General features: G+C 40.6%; 1 protein-coding gene across 4 annotated transcripts in view; it reads right to left on the bottom strand.

Annotated features, from left to right (window-relative positions):
* LOC117208202 (mucin-5AC-like) overlaps positions 1 to 23,925 on the bottom strand; it is a 329,389-nt gene that overhangs the window by 263,965 nt on the left and 41,499 nt on the right. The window lies entirely within an intron of this gene.

The following is a 23,925-nucleotide window of genomic DNA, read 5'->3' on the forward strand; positions in this document are numbered from 1 at the left end:
TTTTAAATGTCTCTGCCGCTATGAAAAATGAGACGATATACAGTAAATCTATAGTACATAGAAGCGTATTGTATATAGGTGCAATATACATATCAAATAAAATCTGCATAATTCGCCTTCAAATTTGTACAAAATATCCAATGGGTCTTCTTTCCAACCGAATACATCTATGACAGACATCTATGCTATCTTGTTCGATAGAAACATCCTATTTATAGCATTTCTTCGTTTTTCAAGACCTCGAAATATATGAAATTCTCCGTGTATTATATCCTATAAGTAAGTTTCTGTTATATGTGATTTACATCGGAAAAATGAAAATGACAGAAAGAAAAGGTTGGACCGTAGATAGGAAATTTTTAACTAAGCAGAAAACCATTATGAATCATAGATCGATTAGTTTTTCCAGTTATCTTCTATACAATTTAAGAGTGAATAAGAAAGAACACAGAAAATTCTATCTCGGAGAAATATTTGACCTGCGGTGCTTTCCAGTTGTGAAGGGTATTTAGGGAAGGAAAATTGACCTGAAGGATTTCTGAGAATAAAGGAGATTCGGAGTGGTTTCGTTGGAATTATGTCCCTATGTTGTGGATGCAGCTTTCGGTAGGATTATAAAAGTAACCCTCGGTTAATTCGGCTGGAACATTCCCAGATTACTTGCAAATAATGCTCGTACAGAGTGTGCATCGTTTTCCTGAACGTACAGCCCGTGGCTTTACGAAGAGAAAATACGCAAAAACAACATTTATCGATCGATAAATTTCTGCCCCCGATACCTGACCAGGCCGTAATTTACAGTCGCTTATGCGAGGTTGAAATTAATTACCGGTCCCTTCCCCCGGACGAACTTACCAATTCATTTCGTGTGCGCGCGCGTAACTAATTTAAGCCGCGATTATTAATGGTTCAGCGGAACACAATGTAATATTAATAACATTTATTTGACCAGTGGCGAGCAGCCACCGCGGTTACTCGCGATAATTTTAAGTAAAGTTGAATCGCATCGTCTCCACGAGATAATGAGAACTTGCGAAAAAGGATTACCAAACACTTAAAGAACGAATAAAGAAAAGAAACGTCGATATACAATGTTAAAACTGCTAATCTGACTGCTTTATCTTATTTGTAGAATGAAAGATTTCGTTTTAATCCATGAGAAAATGCTGTCCGAATGCATCCAAACTGCTGTTGAAAGGTTTACTACGCAGTGAGAAACTAACACTATCAGAGACGAAAGAAGCGTTGCACAATGAGCACCGGCTCGTGATCATCCTACATGGAATCGGTTGGCAATGGACACACCGTAATCGCCAATTTTTTTGAAACTCGTATATACTTTCGTAATCTCTGTACAATATATAAAAAGCTAACTAGCTTGTAGTTACAACATCAAATGCCACTTGCGATTAGTTTTTAAATTTCTCCGTCATTGTAGGAATCGATGACGACATAGTGTTACAACTGTCCCATGGTATATACCAAATGATGTGAAAAATATCTAATTAACTTTCAGCTTGGCTGTCCTTTATTATTAAATTACTAATCAAATCTAAATAAAACTATGTGTAAATATTGTAAAGAAATAAAGACGATGGTTTATAAAGAAGAAAACCACGTCCAGAATAAAATGCCCCGAGTCGAGAACGTTTTATCCGTTTTAGCGGATGTTGTTTCGGCTGACAGGATTCCGAGGCTGGACGCAACCTTGAAAACTTTGGTGATTAATGTTCGGTAGCGAGATCGCGGCGAGTTCAGGGAAAAAGAAGCAACACGGACACGATATCCCCGAAATCTATCCGTGCACACGGGTTGGTCGGAGTGGAGAACGTCCTGTACTCTGTCGCGAACTCGGCCGGGCTATGTATCAATAATGAAAAATTGCAGACCGCTCCGAGGACGCAATAAATCTCCGCTCACCGCTACAAAATCGTTACACCGCTCGAATTCGGGTTAATTGATTCGTCAATTGGATACGAGAACCGACACCGAGCGTCCGCGCGATAATGTAAATGAGCCTCTGGTGCACCGGTATCGCGTGATCTTCGATGAAACTTGTTAACCAATAATTGGTTTAATTTCATCGTGTACAAAATCAATCGCTCGTTCAAAGTCATTGGCAAGTACATCCTACAATTCCATTTAATCGTTCTCTTTTTGTCGATCGATTCGTTTGTCCCATGGAATTACGAACAAAAAGAATGGCAAAAGTTATTTGTCATAAAGTTCGTAATTAGGGAAGAGAGTGACTTTGAAGAATCAGGTATGAAGGCTTTCTACTTGTAAATGAAATATCTTCTGTCGCGTGAAACGACAAAATCAAATGTAATCAATACTAATTTATAACATCACTATATGTTGCGTAATGTGATTCTATGCGAAAGTAATCGAATTAAAATGATGATTTCCCATCTGTTTTTCCTTAATCAGAAACTTCTGCTCTCATAGAATCAGAAATTAATAAACGAATATTTAGTCGGATCTGCTTTAATTCTTGCAAATATGAATATAATATAATTGAGAACAATTGATAAATATGATAAAAGATGAATAAACTTCGAAGTATTGACAAGGTGAATGACCCATCTTTCTTGATTTACTAGTTAACTAAATACGCCATTTCTACGAAGATAAGAGTAATAGCAACTATTTTTCGCAAGTTTCTCCGACAAAGTGTACACAAGATTTGATTCAGCGGGGTGTTCGTTAAGAGGCAATTTGTGTCGCGAATTGGCACGTGCGAGACCAGTGCGCTCCAGCGGAAACCAATGACCCGAGAGCTTATGCCCCTCATTTCCGTCCCTCTTTTCGTCTTTCTGCCATTGGCTTGTCATCGACTGGCAGAAACGAGCGCGGACGGATTACCAACCAGAGTCATCCATTATCCCGACGTGCATTGCTACTCCTCTGTATCCAAAACCCTCTGGCGTTGAACAAAGCGAATCGTCTCCCTTGCAGAGACCCTTGTGTGTCGTTAACGAATCCCAAGAATATCTGCACGACCACTACGCTTCGTTCTTACCTTCAGTTACCGAACATTTGCTCAATTTTCTGTCGTATTTGTATTCGTCTATCAATGAAACACGATTTTCAATAGACACATATATTCTAAAGTTTCGTACATTGCCATTCAGAACTAATAGGGCATCTACTGCCTACATATATTTGACAATTAATCTAAATTATCAACGAAACGATCGATCGATCAGAGCTTCGTATTCGTGTAAGATTCGTGAGATCTAAAATACATTGTAAAAAATAAAATATAGTACGAACTTGTAAAAACTATAATATTCGGAGGAATTGCAGTAATATAGTGAATTATAATAATTATCGCCTCCAGAGTTTCTTAAATGCTATAGAAAAGTTTGAGGTGTAGGAAAAAGGTGAATTAGTAGTTCTTAATTATTAGTGAATTATTAGTGTTCTATGAACGGAAGGATAGAAGATTTAATCGAAAATATCGAATCATACGCTCTACATATCCATTTTATTCTTAGTATAAAATTTTCTCAAAATGGGTCATTTTTCTTCTACGTTTCATAAAACTCCGTATAGAATAACTTTCGGAATATTCTTTGGAAGAAGATGAATTTCGAGGGGGAATCGTAAATTGGCGAACGTCAGGAGAAAGCGATCATCCGGCCGAACGTATCTTTCCTTCGGCCACGTTTGCCTTCTCCACGTTGTTCGACTCGCTCCTCTCTCTATTTTGATTTTTTACGCAGCTTTCTAGCGATTCAAATCCAATCGAGTCGCGTTCGTGGAAGAAGAAGCGGCCGTCGAGAATCCGGAGAAGGGAATCCTGCATGAATAATTGATTTCCGGGCCGTGAATGAAGGCGAGGTGGGTCGTGTTTGCGTCGGTTATATAGCCGATCACGGGAAGCTCAACGGAATAAAGCTCGTAATAAATGCGAATGCCTGCGACGGGCAAGAAAGACCCGGTCTTCCAGTTGAAATATCATGCCAAGATCTATTCTAACTGATTTCTACTTGCTCGACGATTAATACATCATGCTACCGACTCTACCTTCTTCGCGTTAGATTCGAATTAAACGATTAACGAGATCGTCCAATACTTTCGATAAAATAACCAAGTCTTTTCGTTAACAACTGTATTTTATACCAGAGATTGAAAAAATATGAAAATTGCGTAGGAAATACCTTGATAACTTTGTGTCGGATTTTTATATCGCTTGGCGACCAAACAAGGGTATTTTAACACGACTGAAGTTGAGAAGAGAAATCACCCGTTATGTGCAAAAATAGATTAACTTTTTAAAGAATAAAGATATTTATGAGATTAGATTAATCGATATTTATAAAATATGCAAGAATAGGTACAGCATATGTATTGTACATTTAATCGATGAAACGAATGAGAAAACAGTTTAGGTAATATAGAATTATTTGACGATACGTGGAATTTTAGAACTGCTTTTCTAGAGAAAACAAGAAGAACGATTTATCACGTTCCTTCCTGTAGCACTCGTACTTAAAGGCATCCAACAAAATGTACCTTTATTTTAATGGATTTCCAATCGTCGGACCATAGCCATTTCGAAACCGACTCGAGCCAACTCGAATGAACTTTAACGGTCCTCGGCGGAATCACTAACGAACTTTAACTCATTCACCGACGAATTCCCCAACGGAAACAAACTCGCTGCTTCGGCCTATCGCGCGTACATCATACTATCATACCTACACAGGATATGTACGTCATTCAAAATTCAACCTCGCATTTACACCTCATAAACGTCGTAAACGTTAGATATTTACCTCAGATTAACACGATATGTAACTGCAAGCACATTTGCAGCAAAGGGAATTTCGATTTCACGTTCGTCATACCGCGCTGACGAAATTGATTCGAGGACATCGGCATCGTTTAAACGGTCATTAAGAAACGATTTCTCGAGGCTCGTCTCGCGAGTATCCGCGCGTGATCGCGATATCATCTCTCGACGAAGGCGTAACGCATAAATCAGACTGTTCAGCCTAATTTCTCCCGGAAGGAACTATCAACGAAGCAGCGTGTTACCGGCTAAAAAATGGCTCGCATTCCGAGGCAGCAGGAGCGAGAGAAGACCGGAGGCACAAGTAAAAGCGACGTGTATAAATGCAAGTAACGAAGGGACACACGAGAAGGGGGACCCTTAAAGGATCGGCCTAAGATTCCCCTCCCGGCTGTTCCAAATGAAATATCGCGGCGAAGCAGACCCAAACTGCCGTGAGGTGGGGGTGGACGGAGATATAGCGAAAACAGCTCGACTAACCAGAGTGAAAGAAAGATAGAAAAACACGGCATAGGTGAGAGGAGAATACGATGAGAGGGTAAAAGAGAAACGGAGATCGAGAAAGGTTAATAGGAATTCCAAGCATAGTGTCGGGATAGTTTCAATCGGACAAATTGAGGCAATCCATTTCCCGCCATTGTCGATCGCGTCGCGAAAGTGCACCACGACGATTTCGGATCGACCGCCTGCTAATTACGATTTCATTTCCTCGAATAACGAACGAGTCGACCGCGATCGCGCTTCTTCGCGGGTGTCGACTCGGTTTCGAGTCTTCTCTTTCTCGTTCATCGTTCGTTTATATGCGTAACGACGGACGAAAGAACGTTCAAAAGATAAACGGTTTGAAAAGATCATAATTCGAGCCACACAGAAGCGTAGCTGGTTAACTTCTGGGTTTTGATTTCTGAAAAGTTTCATACCAATCGTGTATTGTAATAGCAACATTAATAATATTTCAAAAGTGGAAGTTGATGAGTTTAATTTTCGTGTAGATCATCCGATAAATAGGTTTTACAACGAAATTAGCTACCTACTCGAAAAAAGTAGAAGGTCCGACACTTGTAATATTACCAACATTAATTTAACAGTGTGTGCATTAGACAATTATTCAATTTACAAAATAACGTTAATTCGTGTAGCCTATTCGTGTACGTAAACGATCTCCTCCTTAAATTTGCAGAGAAACAGCGTTTGTAACAGTACGTTGCACAGTGGTGAAGTAGAAACCATCGTCCCACAGTAGTTATTACATGTTATAGGCATGATAGAAAAATTTCTCGTACGAAAGTTACTAACATTCGCGTACACAACTAGCAAACAAGTTAAACTTTCCTTTATCCACAGTACGTTTTATATATCTTGCTTCCTTATCTTTATACGAGTATAAACCCCAAATTGATAAAAAGACACCAAATTCTTTGTCCACCGATTAAAATATAACTCTGATTTAATGATTCGATTAATTGCAATATTCCACAGGGACAGTGCAATGGAAATGCCAATATTTTAGCGGAACAAATTAAACAATGGTTCCCGAAAACGTGGGAGAGTTGCATCAAGAGAAATAGAAAGAAAGAGAGAGAGTTAGGGCAAAAAAATTAATCCTCGCTGAACGATTCAATCGCGTTTTGTTTACCTCGGTTCCGGTTGTTCGCCATGTTGTAGTTAACTCTTCGCCCGTGTACAATCGTGAGCCCGTATCTTTCGTTAAATTATACGCAGCTTCGATCCAAATCGCATTAAAGATTTATCCTTCTGTTTCCATCCGTCCTTTTCCGGCTCGATTCGTTTTCCGCGCTTATCCAAAGCTTATCTCGCACAGACAGAAACTCTCGTCGAAACCGATAATCAGTTCATCCTAGATTGTTGCAAGTTTCGTCGATTAGAAACGTGAGATTTTCGAACACCACCGCGCCCAGTTTCCGCTCGTAAACTCCGAAAAGAAACTCGAAAGGAAAGGGACAAGCGAACATTTTTTAACCAAACCATCGAGAGAGGAAACTCGTATTCGATTCGCGATTCGAAATCGTTAACGTAACGACGATTCAAGTCGAGTTATGTCGAGGCGTTCGATAAGATTGTCGGATAGATTCGCAGAAACTTCCAATCGTTTTAATCGTTCGCTACTGCGAAACGGTTGTTACGTAAATCGTTGGGTGGAACCGATTCGAGGCAACTCGATCGTAACGACACTGGATTTATCGGTGCAAACTGCAAACTACGAGAAACAAGGATACCGATCGATTGTTTGGTAGACCAAAATTTGATAAGGAACGTTCGTTTCGAGGTTGATAAGCGACACTTGTAACAGTGTAGATATGAAAGCATCATAGGCTTTATCCGCATGAATATACGACGGTACTTACGTCAATGGCGGATTTACTTGTTGGAAACGTAGAATTGATACCTAGCGAAACGGTATCTGGATGAAACGAACTTGAAGGGAATATTGGAACGTTTCTAATTCGATATTTATGTCGTTGTTAACATATCGCGTTCACGGGATATTAATTTGGTAAAGGGTAATTCTAATTGTATGGATCAAAGATCAATCAAACAATACCGGCAACGGTAACAATGGCAATCAAATTTACCGCGTTTACGTTGCATCCAATCGCTGTATCCAATGAAATGTATATTGCTATTGAGATCTCAATTGTAAAATACGGTTGACTAAATAAATCGCTTTTGCAATCAAAGGATTCGTTACCGTCGATGCAATCTATCCAACACTCTGTTCCGCTACTTCCAAATCAACGGAAAAGGAACGAAAAATACATTTCAATTCTTTTAAATATCGCGTCATATAACAAGAAAAATTGGACGCATCATGTTCTCCCGTCACGAACTTTATTTACAACTAAATTTAAACGATTAAGCTTATCCAACAAATGAATTTTAAAAATCCTAACTCTACTCTAAACTAAAGCGAAGGAAGCTAGAAGAATGAAAAATATAAAAAGAAAAATAAAAGGAAAACATTGCACGCGACATATAATACGTTTATCTGAAATTCGTATGAAAAAATGGAGGATGTCAGGAATGTTCATCTAGGAGATCCGTGAAAGGACCAGAGGCCGAACAGGCCGCCTACGGACCCTCCTAGACGAACCTGTTGCTCCTGGCAATTAACAACGGAACGCGAAAAGAAGGAGAGAGTGTAGGAAATAATAAAAGCGGGTCAGCGAGCGCGTTCGTTGCACCGAGCTTTTATGAAATCCCGCCTCCGTCCGTCGTCGGTATAATAATCGAGATGAATAGGTAGCGTGTGCGCGCGGAGGACGCCAGTCGCGACGACAAGCGAGTGAAAACGACGAGCACGGAGACAGACAGGTAGACGAGCTAGAGGAAGAAACGATGAAACCGCTACGGTCGATGATGGAAGAAAGAGAGAGAAAGGAAAGTACGAGGGAGGTGGAAACGTATAAACGGACCGGTGTGGAATTGCGGCACATTGGCGGGTGTACCTGAAATTACAAGTCGTTACACGAGGTTTATGGCGAAAATTAACATCCATTTCGGTAAACTGAACGGAAAAGCCTGGCGTTGTGCGGTCGACGAATGCGAAACTACCTTGAGCTGGCAAATTTAAATATGCTCGCAGCCAAAATTTTGTTATTCTGGACGGCAGAGGTAGGGAAAGTGCGTGGTTGGAATGGAAGATTGTCGGATGATGTTGAATAAATACGGCAAGATAAAAGACAGAATAAGTGTATAAATAAAATGTACAAAACGAAAGAAAGTTTATAAAATGAAATTATAACTGAGATACTTGGAAGATACAATGATCGACTCCATAAAGCGAAAAGAAAAGAACAGTGATGATACAAACGTTGTCTTTTTCAATTTTTATTTCTGTCGTTAATTCAATTGTTATTTGTGTCATCTAACTGTGATAAGTTCGGTTGTGAAAGTAGGTCGTTTCTTTCTTAAAAATCAAATATCGATTGTAAATTAATATAATGGAGTTGAGAAGTATATGAAAAATGAGAAACATCTTTAAAAGGGTAATGTAATTGGTGGCCCAGAGACAAGCAATTGCTTTCAAAGAAGACTGATCATTGCTTCGGCGAAATTTCCCTTGAATACCTGATAACCAACAAAACGAACAGAATCGTGTCATCATCGTCGACCGTTCGGCCAGTAGAGAGTCCCCGACTGGGGACGCAATAAATCCAAAGTAACGTCCTGGCAGCTAAACTGCGTCGTCATTCTCTGGCCGGTCGTGAATGTGACTAACAACATCCTCTCCCTCGTAGTTCACATACCCGAAGCCTAATCTTGCTTTTTCGACTACGTATGATATCCAATTTTAGACTTGGAACCGTTTGTGCCACACAATGTTTTAAAACGGCTGCCTGACCGGGAAAATGTCATGATTCTGACCATTACCCAATTTTTACTTTTGTCTTTTTAAGTTTCTACGTCCTTAAGGATTCTTAATTAGAAATTCTTAATTACAATTTTATTTACTTATAAAAATTATTTATGTAAGTAGGGTAAGGTGCAATAGAAATCAATAACCTTCGTTATCGTCGTAACAGGGTAATTTTATCCGATAAAAATACGTATAATTACTCGGATAGCCAAATATTATACAATGTTAGTTCGCACAATGTACATTTGTAAACTTTTTCGCGGAACACGTTATACGCCACGTCACCAATTTTACTGCGAATTTTAGTCCGGTTCTTCGTGCAGTCGTATCTCATTGGATAATAGCACAAGCCTCGAGGAAATTCGGAACCCGATTAATTTACCTTCCTCCGGGCGTGCTTCCGTGTTTCGATTCTGCACAGCCAATTAACTCGACGATAAAAGACGCGTTTACATCCGTATTATACGCCTCCTGCTGCTTCGTTTGCTCGTTTCGAATCAACGCGATCCTACTTGCAAAGTACTACTTCTCAGTAATATGCCAGGAACGTTGTTTCATTATGCTTCGAATATTATAAAATGAAAATAAGTTGGATATAAATACGTCGTATCTAAATGAAAAAGTGGAAAGGATAAACAAGCAGAATGAAACTGTAAATAGACAATCCATAAATATAAACGAACAAACCCAAAGATAACTGAGCACGCCTGATCGCGGCATGAAACAATTCATAATTCAAGAATTATATTTCTCAGCAGTGAGTTTCGTTTTCTTATTTCTTCGGATTGAGTCTGAAATACTGCTGTGTTTACGCATTTTCTTCCTCTCTAGGTGCTACGTATATTTCTTACCAAAGTATCGTTCGTTTAACTGAAAATATTTATTTTAATCTCGTCGTTTGCCGTTTTATTCGTCTTCTCGAATCTTTCCGTCAAAGCTTTATGCAATATATGAATAGTTATCTTATAACTTCTAAATAAAGGCACCTTTGTTTCGTAAATTATAGCTAACAGATCGTTCGAAACAAAAGAAAACTTTGTAAAGGAAACGCTACGAAATCTTATCTTATAACAAATATTTGTATCACGTTTGAGATTAACTTACTTAAAAAGGAATTTTCTCCGTAAATTAGATCTACGAAATTATTTCTGACCAACAAAAGCAAGCTTTGCGATACCATTATGTGAGTAGGTGTGTATCTTGTCTACATCGACCTCTAAAATCGACCGCTTTTATCGAATCTCACGCATCACGCACGCGCAAGGCATACTTACATACCTGGAACGCTTTCGATAGGTTGCAGCGAGTGGAGGGCACGCGATTATCTCGTATCTCTTTAATAACTCGTCGCGTCACGCTGCCAATCAAGCTTTAACGAGCGAAGCCGAGCTCGTGACACGCGTGAGTCGATAACGCGCGACGAAAAGAAGAGTACGAAACCGCGTGAGCGGAAACGATGAAGAGGGGTAGTGAACGAAAGGAGGAGAGGAACAGAATGGGTGAAAGAGAGGGATTGAATCGAGGAAGCGTGCAAAACCGATGCAACCAGCCTCGTACACTTTGTTTTAACTCTCTCGACGCCGCGCCGATGTCTGCCTACGTAGCGGCACGTTCGTACATTTCTCTTCCACACGGGCTGAAACACGTACACACACGTGTGCAACGTGTGGCCCTCTAGCAGAGCGGTGCATCTGCGCGTATATACGTGTGCATCACGTCGACCGGCACGTTGCTGGGTATTATCGATCCCCCCGGTATCACAGACATTCCTCGCCCAACTCTATCGCGTACTCGCGCCTATCCGCGACTATACGAGCGTCTCTCTTCGCTGTTCGCAAGCTTGTTTTCCTTCCAATCATTTTCCAGTAAGAGTTCCTCTTTTGTGATATGTATACATATACACAATGAAAAACAATTATAGGATCGTTTTCCGTATCACGTTAATCTTTATATTTGCTGTTTGTGTTTGTTTACTTTTTTCGTGATATATGTTTGTTCGATGTACATACATCTAGGATAAAATTAAATTCTTTATAACTCGGAAGATAAAACTCGACCTTGGAAAGTCTTGCGCACGAATTCTTTTATGGAACAACGTCAGCCACATATTTCGCGATACTCTGTACATGAATCTATCAAGTAAACAGGACCTTGTCGCTTCTAATTCATTAGCTGGAATCGAGCCATTTGTTTTGAAACATTTTCTTCGAGCAGCGTATGCACGCGTGTAGGTACAACGAACGACGGAAAAATCATGTAAGGAGATTGCCAGGGAAGGTAGCAAGATCCCACGATGATAACAAGTCACAAAAATGTAATATATGATATTAAACGTCGAGCAGCGTTATCTTTATGTCACTCTATATACGTGATCGGAGAGTGACAGAGGATGTTTGGAAAGGCAACACAGGGTTCAAGTATTTGAAAGAAGTCATACGTCAGAGTAACGCGGGAACGATGCGTGGAATGAGAAATCTTCAAAAGATGAGAACGGTATTTATGTTCTTTCCTTTGAAAGATGTGTACACCTTCGTGGGTTCGCGTCATTTTCAGTGACGTCACTTCTTATTAAACGGGAATTTTCTCGTTCACGACCAAATAACAGCTATTTGTAGATATTAATCTTTGGACTAAACGTTCGACTCTTGCCGCGGATAATCTAGCGAACGAGATTAATTGAAAACAAATAGATCCAGACGAAATTCCAAGGAAATCCAGCATCTTGCCTTGGAAATTATATCGCAGACGTTTTAGTATCGCATGTAGTTAAAGTTGCGTGTCAGTCGTGTTAACATCTCGTGTAGCTAATGAAAACGTTTTGAGAAGTTGAAGAACGCAGAACAGGAATGGCTTCCTGCGATTTCTCTCGTTAAACGGGGAAATAAGAAACTTAGAAACAATCCAAGCTACAACGTTGAACCATATGAACCGAAATATACACTCGTCAAATGTGAAATACGAAATGGGCAAAGACGAATTATTTTTAACTAGATCGGTTGCAACGTGAGTTATAATTAAGATGTAACGATACATTCAATCGTGAATGCTTGGATAAATAAATTATTAAGTTCAAAGCAATGTCAAGCGGCGAAAATAGCCGAGTAAACGGATGAGAAAGGACGAGTTTATCCGTTTTGTCCAGTAAGCAGGAAAAGCAAAAATCGAGGACGTAATGTATCTGTTTGAATGAATATATGTCTATTGCAAACGGTGAACACGTCATTCGTTGCAAATGAATTAATCGCTAAGACGCTGCCATTCTATCAACCAAGGGAATCATTATCGGGAAGCATCGGAAGCTAAAAGCTGAAAACTGCAGTGCCAGAAGTTGCGTGACGGCTAAGTTTACAGCCGTTTCGCTTCCGCCCACGAGAGAACGCTTTTACGGAGCAAAAGCTGTAAAACGCGACTGAGAGGACGATACCGGGCAGCGAATTTCCCTCGTTCGTCGCGTCATCGTCTTTGAGCAGATCGTATACTATACATTCGCTGTCTTTGCAGCCACGAAAGGACCCTTTAATGGCACTCACGATCTCTGATGTCTTTCGACCTGGAGCAAAAGCCTGCCTTTCGCCGGAGCACGGAAATTTTCAGCAAAATGGGTCACACGAATGCCGGAGATCCGTTCCGTCCGGTTCTGGTCGCGATTGAAATTTAACTTTCATGTGGTACGGCCGTCTGGACCGGTGAACCGTGACGATAGAAACGTCAATACCGTTCAGGCCGCAGGTAGAATGCATCCCTTCGAGGATAGAGAACTGCCTGAATCATTCTTACGGCGACAAACGCGTCTTTGAATCGCTCGAGCTCGAGATCTCCACCCATCAGACGTTTATCGATTTTCGTCGATCTTCGGATATTCGGTCAATACAACCGTGTATCTTATACAGTGTATTACATGGACGTATTATATACTCCCAAACCGATGATATTCGTATGCTTCCGTCAAGCCTTCGAAATCCCCTGTCCAACCTTTTCAAATACCCTGTTAAAAACGATTTGAAAACAAGCAGATGGGTTTCATAGGTGTGACATAAAAATTAATTGAAATCGATAGAATATGGAGAAGATATGAAACAAAGGATGATATAAGTTTCTGAAGCACTCTGTATATACGTATCACAAACTTCGAGGATAATACAGGAGCTCGTGCAGGTTTAGCAGGTAGCTATATAGTTACGGTACTCGTGTATTTTACACGCGCCTCTGACGCGTCGTCACCCTTGAAACCTCGCTCAGGGATACTTACATAAGAAAGCATAACGTATCGGCGAGTCGAATCGTAAAATGGTAAGCAACGCGCGGTCGTATAACGCGATAAAGCATTTCCATAATCCGTAGACGGTTACGCGGCTGATTATGCGACGCGAGGCGCAATTAATCTCGACCGAGGGACGATGGAACAAAAGGAAAGATGCCACTCGCGCAGATGATATTCTCTGAGCGTGACTCGTCTCAAAGTTCATGGATAAAGATGCTGAAACAGGACGGAGAGGAGACGCGAGTATCGATGACGACCGTCTACTAAATCTAAAAGAAAAGGAAGGGGGAAAAATATAGAAATATCGTAAAGAGAAAAATCGAATGGAAAGCAATCGGAGGAGAAACGGGGTCGTTTTTAGAATACGCTAGGACCGAGTATTTTCCCAGAACTTTTCAGCAGCTAGCGAAAATAAACGACAAAGTGGCAGGACGCCGGGCGCGTAAACGTTCGGCATGCGGGATCACGATGCCGTGGTTTATTGATTCATCTCGTCCCACCGACGATGTCGGTTTATCCCGCCGTCGACGTATTTGCGGCCTGGGCATCTCGTGATTCGCATTTTACGGTTTAATCGGTATCCGTTCGAGAACGAAACATACCCAGAAATTCTCTTCCCCCGAACAGAAAACGTTCCCGTCTAAGCGACGCTTTTATCGATAACTCAAAAAAGAAAAAAAAAGAAGAAAGAAATGCTTCCAAGCGACGGGATTGTATATCCCGTCGGTTCCCGTTTGCTCTCCATTTTTCCATTTTCTCTTCGCATTTTTACGAACGATGAAAAATTTTGCTAGAACGTCAAAGAACGGAAAGATCGTGGGACGAACGACAACTTCGACGATCGATATCCATACGACGTTACGTGCCTTTCTTTGTTCTAGTCCGAACAATTCGCTACACGATGTTACTCGTTCATCTAGAATGGAACTGCAGAGAGAAAATTAAACACTGCGCCGTTTCTCCGGCATCGTCCCGCGAAAGATCGCATATTTTATCTCAATTTCACCGAGATCTCCGATATCGGGGAAATCGTCGGATAGTAGCGTAACGGTGGGGCGAAAGCGATCGATACCGGCGCCAAGCAGAACCCGAACAACCAGGATAACATCCGTTAGAAACGGGTCAGCGTTTGAGTGGTGCGTCGCTGAGCGACAAAACAACCAAAGTGGATTTTCACGCCCACCAGAGGAACGAAAGAGCGCACGATCGTTCGCACCGAGTGGTGATTTTTCGAGCGTCACGGTAAGTTCGAAGAGGATGGGATAGAAAGCGTGCTAAAGACGGGGCAGTTTCTCCGTTCGTAATCGATCGGAACGAAGGATTCATAAGGAGAAGCCGGTTTTTACTAGCATTCAGACGAAGACTGGCAAGTGTCCAGGGATCTCTCGAACGACGAGGCACTTTAATTTGTTAATGTACGTCTTCATTGGGTATTTCCTGCTCTGGGTATTTCGTGATTCAATTTAATTAGGGTACCGCGGAAGGATCGCTATCTCAGTGTATTCGGACAGAATGAGAGAAAACGTTCTCTCTCTCTCTCTCTCACTCGTCGCCGCTTTTAGCAATTTCTGCTCAACCGATTATTTCCCTTCGCTGTTGGCTGACCCGGAACATCTGTGAAAACTCGCTCTCTCTGTAACCTCGTCACGCGTTAAACACCTCTTTGTTGGAGCAGCATACACGTCAGGATCTTTAAACGGTTCCTGGTGAAAATATCGCGGGATACAGAAAACGAGCATGCGATGGAATCTCGCTAAATATTTGAGCGTAACCCTGGCATACACGGGCCCAATCCTTGCATATTGCATACCGATCGATACGATTATCTCGTATCCGCGCGGACCGTTCTAACATTTCGCAAACAGATCGTATCTTCTCTTTTACTTCGTAATACATAGAAATCTTCGTTCACAAAAAAAAAAAGAAAAATCAATTTCAGGATAATTTGTAATAATAAAAAATATCGATGACGATTCAAACGGCTTATCGTTTTATCATCGTAATCTTGGACAATCGATGAAACGTCAGTGTCGTTGAACTTGCAAAACCGAGTATCAGGATTATCGGCGAAAGAAATCTATCATTTTGAATGACTCTGCCATGTAATCCCATAACGCAATCCCATAAGCAACGGGTGTAATCGCTTTATCGATATCGATGGCCGAGCAACGACGCCGAGGCAGGAAATCACAAGTGGGACTCGAAACGATTCCCGGCTGTTGTGAATAATGAAAAGAGCTGTTCGAAATCACGAATGAATTCGAGTTGAACGCTTGCCACGTTCTGTGGGAACGATAACGTTGTTTTAACTCGGGATAAAAATTGAATTCGTGCCTCCGTCGTGACGAGGGACGGGTCCGCGTAATTCCGCGAAACCGAAGTTTAATTTCTGGCCGAGATATTTGAACACGAGGGAATTTCGTGGCCCGGTGCGCGACGATATAAAATAATTAATCGACGATACCGGGTCGCACGCTGCCGCGAAAACTACTCTCTTCGCCTTTCCTGGCGACGCATTAAAATTTCAACCGATCGATTTTCACCGATAAATTAACCGCGAACGTACGAAACCCACTGCTCCCATCCAGTAATTCTGTTTTCGGTAATCACCCGTACATCAATATTATACAATATCGATACAAACACAATTAACCGCTTTGTTGCAATCCATATTCCATATTCCATATTCTATATTCCATATTCCATATTCCATTCGTTAGATATTTATTCCAGCAACGAAGCTAACCGACTAACTGGAGTACGAAACGAAAAATTAAATTCATTTGATGTCGCCAATTAATACTAATAAGCTGATATTAACGAAGAATCAAATTAAAGAGATAAATCCAAGAATTGAGATAAAGGAATTTGACATTACATGTTCAGAACGTCGACTAAAAACAGAGTTTGAGTAGTTTCAAGTCCCCGACGTTTATGACGAAGCGTATCATTCTCCTAGTTTACGTAGCTAAATAGTAATTCCGAATCAGACACTTAATTACCCTCGATGAACGAATGTAATGTTAAAACACGTCGTAAGACGCACGAATCCGTGTTCTAGGGTACAAATTAATCCGTGCAATGTCGGCCTTGATGAATCACGATCCTGTGCACGCTACGCGAAATTCGTAACGTCACGGCTGCATGATGCAACGGTAAAAATAACTATAAATCGACGATCCACCGAGAAACGACTGTATTGCGTTGGAAGCGCCACGAACAATACTAACAACGCCGTATTCAACTTCTATACTTAATATTAGGTTGTCCGAAAAGTTTCTTTCGGTTCATAAGGTGATAATAGATAAGCAACAATTTCTATTTTATATTATTTTATTGAATTAGGTATGATCTATTTCGTTATATTTCTATTATTATGTTCATGTATAATTCAATAAACTAATATAGAACAAAAAACATTGCAAGTCTGCTATTTCCTTATAAAACGAAAGAAACTTCTCGGACAACCTAATACATATTTCCAAATACTTCGCACGTTCCTACGGGAGCAGTCACCCGATTATGCCGAAAATCTGTTTCAATTTTCCACCACTTCGTTTTATTCTTTGCTATTTATTGCGACAGACGATAAATTTTGAAGAGAAAGTTGTCTCGGTGACGACGAAATGAACCTCCGTTGACGCGACGAATTTTCCAAGTGAAAATTACAAGATAAAAGCAAGATAAGTACACTCGTGTTGATTTAGTTATTTTAATGCCAGTTTATGATTAAACAGGCGTATTTTAAATATGACATCATTGCAAATGGAAACAATAACAATCGATAAGCGAAGTTGTGCAATTGAAAAGATATAATTATTAAGATATGCAATATTTTAAGAGTTTGTCGTTTTCCTTGTAAATCCGCCAATTAATACAATTCGATTATTAAATACCACCACGCTTCTATGTATCCAGAGCAGGTCCACTCGTTCCTATCAGGTAATTACAACGCGCTAATTAAACCATGAACGTCTCCCAATTATAATATCTCCATACTCCGGCAGGAAATTCGTCGAAAATTTATTGGACCTGCCTTTCATACGCTACGAGAATCGATACACGTATAATAAACGCTTTAGCACTTTTAGTGGGTCGCGGTCGCGATCTTTTAACAAAGTCATCGTGTCGACTGCATTAACCAGGCTGTCATCAAAGTTACGAGCATCGACCATTATCGTGTAGCAAAGGCCGCACTCCGCTACTTTTGATGGCATTAGCGCTACTGTTTGCTGGTAAATGGTTTTCCTTGAATTCCATGAAAGCTCGTTAAACAATCGGAAGAAGAGAAACGAAGAGACACGCACAGAGTACGAGAGGTAGACGCGAAACAGGGGGATACTGCAACGCAGACAGGCAGCAAAGGGAAGAGAAAGGCTACCTATAGGAGAGAACGACGCATCTCTCTGATGCGTCTAGCAACGAGTCGTCGACGCTACTAGCGTCGTTGGCAACGCCGGTGCGAAGTGTGTCCTTGCTTTCTAATTGTCGTATAATTACGGTATGCGCGCAACCAGGGAGCCTGTTCATCGTCGTCCGTGAGGTACTCAGTGGTCGGTCTATATTTATCCACTGTTTGAACGTAGCCAGAGCCGCGTTCTCGCTCGCTGGACTCGTCTGTCCAACCGACACGAACAGCCGAGGAAAAACAGCCGCCATGGAAAAATGAGGAAGAAGGAAATTGCGTAAGAGCAGCCGTTAACAGCCCGACGACTTTTGGACCTTAACACGCGCGAGCACCAACTGCTCGTCGTTATTTCAGCGACTGGTTACAGCAAGAACGTTCCCCTTTATTCTCAGAGTCTGGTTCTCTCGAGAACGAACGTGTACCATCGCGGTTTCCCCAGGAATTTTTCTACGACCCGAACTACTCGAATACGTTTTATCGAGCACGATGCATTGGAATTTCACCGTGTTCCGCGAATCGGCAGTTGAAATCGCGTTTCGAGAGGAATCTTGAACATTTTACGGCTCAACGAACTCCTCGTAACGTTCGTAAGCTGGGGACTCTTTGAGAAGCCGTGTATCATTCATGACGCTGTCATTTCTACCAAGATACGAGCATGTTACATAGTATGTAGCATATTATAGGTTTGATTGAACATCAAAAGGGTGAAGAGGCTCGTGTACAAAAATCGTCATTTCAGGGTTGTTATAGAGGATTTCGTTTTACGCTAGAAATATACTGGTATCAATGAACCAGTTGACGAATCCTTTTTCCTATCTTATTCATATTTCGTGTGTTTTGCTCCCAGATTCGCAAACCTCTACAAAATGACATCGCCTATGCAGATAGAAATTAATCCTATAAATATCCCATATGTGTTTTACGACAGCCGGTCTACTGTATTATCGTCATCGTCGGTGTGTGATGTATCATTCTTGCAGTGCAAGATTTAAAGAGATATACGTGTTTCTATGGAACGGTCCTACAAGTGACTATACCAATGGCTGTCCCTCTTTAACGTTCTGATTTATGATCGCGCAGAATATATCCAAAGATTGGTGTTGCTGAAGTAACAACATAGAAAAACACTCGAATGAATTAAGATAATGTTTGGTTCTTCAGCGTGATGCTAAGTTGAATATGAATATGGATCGTACGTGTGAGACAGTATCGTGTGCGTGAGACAGTATTAGACTTAGCAGTTTGTTACTAATCATCCTCGATTATAACGTTTACAGGCTATTATAGTCGGTTGGTCGAGGATCTATAACGCTAGATCGGCTTCAAATTACTCGTACCAACACCGTAACCTGTTCCTAGATGGTACCTATGTAAACACTTTAATGCCTACTGTATCGCGGTGCTAACTGTTACCTCCAGAAATATCAAACAATCGGACAGTTCCGGTTACCAAACATAATACGAGCTTCGTACAACATTATCTATCGTAACTAACCTTTCTATAGGTACTTAAGAATCATACGCGATCCATATGGCAGCCAAGGTTAATTGATCCTGAAGAACATCGATATATCGGTAGTAGTTTCCATGCCTACACTTGCATGTAAAATTTCTGTAATCAATCAATGCTTCACAACGCGTTTTATGTTCTTTTATCTTTTTGTTTCATCTATAATGGGATTTTACTGTTACCAAATAAAGTAGTTCCTAAATAAATAATTTCGTGCAACAAGATGAACGATAAGAGGTAAATTAAAATTATAGGTCAAATAAAATTATAATCCGGTAAAAGGCGTCAAGCATATGGCGCAAAGAGCATAGAAAAGAAATGGAAGAGAAAAAAGCACACAGAAAGTATACTGAAGGTTAATGATGATAGGTTTACAGGACACAAGAGAAAGAAAAGGGTGAAAAAGAGCGATACATCCCGTTATGGGGTTACTGATGCCGATGCGTCCTGGTTACCCCGTTATTTCTCCATTCGACCGAGGTCAGTCGTTAATACCCCTTCGCTCCTGGCGTTGATGGGTCAAACGGAATTCGATATTCGCCTCACCCTTCAGGTACGAACCGAGAGTTTCGGCGACGAAAGATTTTTAATCGCTTTACGAAACGGCCTATGGAGTATCTCGCGATGTATTCGATCGACTAAATACAGGTTGAACAAGGGATGATTTTGATTTATTAATTTTCACCGCATTTAACACGATGAAAATTATTCATTGGATGTATTAACTGACTCAATTTGATTATTTAATGTCGATAGACTATAGCTACAAATATGCGCGTTTAGTTATTGATCAAAATTTAATCCGAAATCTAATTCTTGGTCCTATCGTTATATTATTTCACTTGAAAAAATAAGGTATATTTGTCTCCCTCTGATCGTAATAAATTTATCTCTGCAGCAGGTGAATAACACAAACACATAAATAGGATGAATTTATATACCAAGGATCGAACTTTTAGAAACTTTAAACGCTTAGTTTCACGGGAAACGAAAGTTCTGGCATAATGATACAGGAATACCGTTTAGAGAGTATCGACGCGCGGAATTAGTTGGGAAATCGATGTCGCATTGTCTAAGTTCGAAAACGAGGCGGCTATTATTAAGATAGCTACTAGTGTGACGAGATAGAACGAGGTTATCTCAAACCATTCTGACGTATGTATGATTGGAATTAACGACGCTGGTACTTTCGACGACGATCGGAAGAAACAATGCCGCTGTTTATAAGATAACGATTCTATTCTGTTATCCGCATACAAATTAAATAAATCGAACAAATCACCACATGATACCAATTATTTCAATCGTTACGAAGATACAAAAATTATCCTACGCTACTTTTAACCAAACTTCCCTAGCCAAAGTGCGAGTAGATTATGCATTACCTAAAAATGCAGTAGCGTTTCAAATAACTGAATAATAATCTCAACATTTCTCGAAGGACTAACTCGTATCTCGCGAATACACGGTAAACAGCGCGTATCTGTTGGATAAAGTATCGCAAGAACGGATTTACGTGCACGCATAGTAACAAACTATAAGCGTCGGAGTTCGCCAAGAACATCAGTGATATAAAAAGAAGGGGGGAAAGACAGCAAGAGAGGGAGGGGAAGAGAGAGAGAGAGAAAGAAAGAGCCCCAACCCAAACTTTCTCGTCGACTTGAAGATGAAGGAGGATAAGCGACGAGAGACGATAGTGAAGTATCGCGGCACGAGCTGCCGGTTAATTAAATGGAAGTTCCGCGCCAGAAGCTGAGGCTAAGGAGGCAACATCCAGTTAGTCGAGTCCTTGGTGTTCGAGAGAAAACTGTAGGAGGGGAACGAGGGAAGAAGAAGGAAAAATCAGACCGAAATGGAACGATACCTCGTGGAGAAAGTGGATGAAACAGGAGGAAACGACGAACGGGACGGGGAAGAAAAAGGAAGCAACGAAGAAAGGGAAACAGAGAGCGAGAGATGATTAAGCGATGGTATATCGCGTTCCACTTGGGTAAATCGCTGATTGGAGACGCGGAAATGGAATCGAAGGACTAGAAGCAGCGAGCTATTGAAATTGAAAGGGAAGAGGAATGACGCGCGCAAAGAAAGCCAAAACGATCACAGGGAAAAGAGCAAACGGAGGGATTACGTTCGCAAGAATAAAGAGGAGAAAAAGTGTAATGGGAACGATGTTGGGTACGAGCTATTACGATACGAACAGGTTGATGACAGTGACGGCAGATGATGATAATGATAATGGGTGTGGGATGCAATCGCGGGAGAACCGCAACGATTTACAGGCTAGCTATTTATATCGGGGTCATTCGTGATGAAAAATGCTCGAGCATTCGTATTTTTGTTCAAGTATTTCTTTTCTTTTTTCCTTTGTTACCAAGAGGTAACAAACGGAATTATTCTGGATACGAAATGTACATTATATTAAAATGTATTCTTGATTACATGAAACGATACGATGCTTTGTATTCTATTCAAATAATAGCTATGAATACCTCGCTCACGACTATGTCGAAAAAGTGGGACAATCGTAAGCAATACGCCTCCAATTTCAACAAAGACTTTACTCCGTAAAGGGAAATCCGTTGTACGAGCCAGCGATCTTAAGATAAAATTAAATGACCACTTTAAATCGGCCGCCTTTTATACGCCAGCGTCTGAACCACGTGCACCGTGGGTACTCCATTACGACAGCAGGTACAAGCTACAGATAACAATTCGACTCGTGGCGACCGCTTTCACACGCCACTATTGTCAGTGCAATCCCACGTAACGGGACGCAAATCCGGATGTATAGCGCTATGATTCTTTTAAGCGAAATTTCGTTGGTTTAGGATCACCGATGCAAAGTCTAACAAATCTAGAGTCATCTCTACTGGATTTCTCGGTTCCGAGAACAGTCACATGCGAACTCATGAATTTGGGATCAAGTAGGTCGAACTTTCATAGATCAGATATGACTTTTGGATGCGCTTTGACTAAGACTTATATCTGTCGTAACAAATTCTTCACAAATTTGAATCATTCTCAACAAGTTCTAAAGATCACCGATTTCTTCTAAATCTTGTTATTTATGCTCGTATTTACCGCCGTATTATTTAGGTTATTAGCAACGTAAAGAGAAAACAAATTTTACAATTTGCTACGTAATTTGTGACTTAAATATTGCAGGAATTCTTGCAACAGTCTTGTGTCTTTTATTAATTTTTTGTGCTTAAGGAAATATGCTTCCTGGAGTGCAAGATAATGTGTATCGTTGTTAGCGCAACTTTGCACAATTTGCAGAATGAGGGATCTTCTTTGCTGAGAAGATCTTTCTTATACATCCTATTGTAATTCGTGCGTAATTTATCTAATGGAGAACATATGAATTTAATCGTGATGATCGAGAAACGAACGATCTATATAGATTGTTTCGATTTAGAATTATCCAATTCGTTTGGAAAAGTTGGGATGGCAATCAACATTTTCAAAATTTCCCCTCTTGTCGTGTTTAATATTATAAACGTAAAGCGCAGTATAAACTTTATAAAGTCGACGAAAAATAAACAAGAAATTCAATGGAAATAACGTTCGCGGTAATTGGTCCTGTTTGCCTTGACGAGCGAAGATCGTCCATTTAATTCACAAAATACTAAAAATTTCTCGCTCCGTCGACACGAATAAACGCTCCAAAACTCCACTTAATCAACACATTGTGAAAAGGATTGAATTCGTGTCACAGACGTTTAGGATAAAATCGATCAATTTATCTCAAATGATATTTCTCGTCGTATAGAATGAATATTCTTGTTATCGGAATTTATCACGGGCGTCAAAGCGAAGGAAATAAAATATGGAAAAATAATCTTTCTATCCATATTGTTTAACAAATTTAATTCGATCTTTCCGCGAGCTACTGCGTATTAAATATTTTTCGCAGCTTTCTGATGCGAGGCTTCCCTCTATATCATCACTACTCAATGAATATTTATGCCAATTCACATTTTTATAAATATCCGCAGTTTAACCACAATAACATTATTTAATTACCATTAATCAGCATAATATCAAACATAACATAATAATATGACTATGTTTATCGTATAATACATTCGTTTCTACATTGCATAGTTTTGCATTTTACAATGTAACGGTTCCTCGCCCGTTATATAAACGAAATCAGTAACCAGACGATCAACTTTTATCAGGAGTGAGTACTCAAACCGCTCAAGCAGTTACCAGGTTCTATCCCTTAACCACTGCCGATAAATCAACGCGGGGATCCACGGAGTTTGGAAATGCTTCCATACGTTCCTACGAAATACGTTTAAGAATGCAGTCGAGAGAGTAAATCGAGCTCTCTCGACTTTCCTTCACCGGTAGCCTTAGGTAACTGTACGCGAACAGCCGTATCGTGGACAATGCCCGATTCGGCACGCACATTTATCCCTTAACGATTTTAGAAAGTCACGTTGACGACAGCCACGTGCATCAACGGTTCGTTCCCTCTCTCTCTCTCTCTCTCCCTCCCTCCCTCCCTCCCTCTCCCCCTCTCTCTATCTCTATCTCTATCTCTCTCTGTCAAAGGACG

Source organism: Bombus bifarius, unplaced genomic scaffold (assembly GCF_011952205.1).
Source record: "Bombus bifarius isolate JDL3187 unplaced genomic scaffold, Bbif_JDL3187 scf7180000008058, whole genome shotgun sequence".
In the NCBI taxonomy this organism is placed as follows: Eukaryota; Metazoa; Arthropoda; class Insecta; order Hymenoptera; family Apidae; genus Bombus; species Bombus bifarius.